The sequence below is a fragment of the Pteropus vampyrus genome, unplaced genomic scaffold (genome assembly GCF_000151845.1).
Source record: "Pteropus vampyrus isolate Shadow unplaced genomic scaffold, Pvam_2.0 Scaffold6462, whole genome shotgun sequence".
Taxonomy (NCBI): domain Eukaryota; kingdom Metazoa; phylum Chordata; class Mammalia; order Chiroptera; family Pteropodidae; genus Pteropus; species Pteropus vampyrus.
In genome coordinates, this window is record NW_011895243.1 from 1 (window position 1) to 3,010 (window position 3,010).

General features: G+C 44.8%; 1 pseudogene; it reads left to right on the plus strand.

Moving 5' to 3' along the window:
• The first annotated feature begins 1,569 nt into the window (after positions 1-1,569).
• LOC111734794 lies at positions 1,570-1,688 on the plus strand (annotated as a pseudogene).
• Positions 1,689-3,010: the final 1,322 nt, after the last annotated feature.

The window sequence follows — 3,010 nt, forward strand, 5'->3', positions numbered from 1 at the left end:
TTTTATCCACTGGTTTGTGTTTGGCAAGAGGAGCTGGTGGGAGTAGAGTCTTCCTGTTGTTTTCAAAGATGCCCCCAACTCCTTTTAGTGATGTGAAAATTTATTTGAATCCTGAGTTGTTTTGTTTTGTTTTCAATTGCCATTCGCAATCCTTTTTTGGGAGACTGGAATATTAACCATATTTTCCTGATAATGAGCCTTCTACCAATATCTTGACGTGGAGGTGTGCGTGACACGGATTTTTGGATGACCTGTTTTGCTTTTTGTCACTCCAAAGAGAGACGTTCCTGTTTTTAATGCCTCCCTCGAATGGTGTCGGTGTCAAGAAATGTCGTTTCAGTAGAAAATGTCACCAGGCAGGCCTCCTAATCCTTCAATCCAGGTGTAGCACTCTCTTGACTGGCTAGCTGTTTGGGGAACGAGTACCCTGAGCCAGGTCAGGTTGCCTGCCTTTGAACCTTTGTTACAGCTGGGGAAGGACGTCTGTCCCTTCAGTGGATACCCTGGAAAGCCTTCTGCCTTTTCATTCTAACGCACTGGCAGGGTGCAAGGTCAAAACAGGGATTCACTGGTGAGGAGTGGAAATGAGAGAGTGATCCGTTTTGCAGACTTTTAGAGGTTGGCATCTCCGTTGTAGGTACTAGCTGATATGTGTTTACTTACCCAGAGATTGGGTCGGGCAAGTAATGATACCAACTGTGTGAAATTTCCAAATAATGAGACAAGCATGACTCACTCATTAGTGATCTCTGCCTGAATACAGTGTGAGTCCTTTAGGGGGATGGACACTAAAATCAGTGTGACTCTGTTCACCACAGCTGTTTTGTTTCTAACAGTAGAATGAGTGTCCGCCTATAAGCCATGCTAATATCCTAGACTCAGGAATTAACTCCTGCTTAGAAGAAAATTCTTCCCTCCAGCTTATCTTTTGTTTGTGCCCAGAGTCTCGTCCTCAGCCTGTCCGCAGCTGCGTCACTATACCACGTGCTGAAGGCACAGTCTGACCTAAATCAGTAATCGACAGTTGGCGGTACGGTCTGGTGCAGCTAAAGTGATTCATATAAAACGAAACAAAAAAGTGAGAAATGCCTAGGTGATTTCTTTGAGGTATGTCATATCTGTGGATCTGAGAAGAAGCATGGAGTCCTACCCTCCTTCCCTCTGGCCCGGGTGCTCGCCATTACACAGCCAGCCGCCCTGGGCCAGAAGGCCTCCGTATCGGCTGCACATTATGGTCATCTGGGGCATTTGAACAGCTACTGATGTTCACGTTTTAATTGGTCCTCTTTGCAACCTGGACGTAAAAAGCTCTGCAGATAATTCTAATGGACGGCCAAGGCTGAGAATCACTGTCTAGCTAATCCTGAGTGGTTGGTCTTTGGTAGGATCACCTCAGTCTGGTTGTTCTTCTCGTAAGGTGCCTTTATTGATATCCCAGGCACGGCTCAGAGTTTAAAGCTTACAGTAGGCCAGGGCTCAGGTGGTAAAATGATCACCCATTCGTCCTCAGGGTAATTCTAGAGAGAGATGCTGCCATCCATCCAGTTTCCTCTCTATACCAAATACAAAGTCCACGGCCATGGCACCCTGAATGTGCCCGATCGTGTCTGATCTCGGAAGCTAAGCAGGGTCGGGCATGGTTAGTAATTGGATGGGAGACCACCTAGGAAGACCAGGTGCTGTAGGTTTGAAAAAAAAAAAGACAAAGTATGCGTAAGTAAGCAAAACAGATTTTCATAGTCTGCTCTCTAGAATCCTCTTTCCTTTGCAAATGTGATTTGCGTGGAGATTTCTCAACTCTGCTAGCTAAAATAGAGCCCTTGAACTTATTAAAAGAGCCAAGCCCAAGCCACCTACAATGACTTCTATTTGTAAAATAAACAAGAACCATTGTTAAAGTTAATAGAGGAAAAAAAGGCTTCTTCCTGGGGCAATGATAATATATTTGATGATTTGTCTCTTAGCCTGTCTTCTAAGTGGGATTTCAATGTAAAGCGACTTTCTCTTTTTCTTATTTCTTCGTGAATGAAATGCACTAGCTGATATTTCTGAATTTTATATGAGATGTGAAGTGAGTCATTTTAGCACCTGTGTCCCAGGATGTCAGAGACCTAACCCAGTATTTGCCAAATGAGGTTCCATATACTTCATTCTTTCTTCCCACCGCGGTTGGTAAAGCCACCTGCCATGGCAGACGTGGTCGTGGGAAGAACTGTCTGATTCGCTTCAAGAGTGAGAACCACTATTCAGACTAACTAGCTACCAGTGATTTCTAATCGTGAAAGAAATTTATGTTTCAGAGCAAGTTCAGATACAGCAGTTGCCCTTCTGAGAGAATTCTGGGCACCATAGAAATTTTCTTTCACATATGCCTACAAATAATTGATCATTTACATTTCAAATAGGTGGCGTGTTTGAGACGAAAAAGTGGGTCGCGGGAAAGACTGGTTAGTGCAGGAGACTGAACTGGCATCGGGCTGTGAAATTTCACTGCAGAGACATTAAGGCCTGGCTGTTTGCTTAGCGTGCAAATGCTGCAGTGTCACTTAGAGAAAACGTTTCCTACACTTTGGAAAACTTGCGAAGCCTTCCTGATGTCGGGTGGAATTGAAAAGCGGTAGCCTTTGGGAGCTGGGTGCATCCGGAGGGTCGCCCGTCAGGGTTTCCATACTGAGGGACACTGTGGAGTACTGTGAAACATTGTTGAACTTGATGTAGATCGTACCGCACTGGATTTTAAGATTTAGGGGGGAGAGTAGAGGAGGAGGATGGGGAAGTGATGGGAAAAAAGTAAATATATAAACTTATACTATATTTTAAGCAAGGAATGAAACAGATTCCCTATCAGCACTGTGAACTTGGGTCAAGTTCTGCCCTACTGGGCTGGCTGGCTGATTCCTGTGAACCCTCTAAGAAACCCTCTGAAACAGCTAAACAGATCCCTAGTGTGACCACAGTTTCACCACCTGCCCCATCCCCCTCCTCTCAACAACAGAAACATTCCCAAACT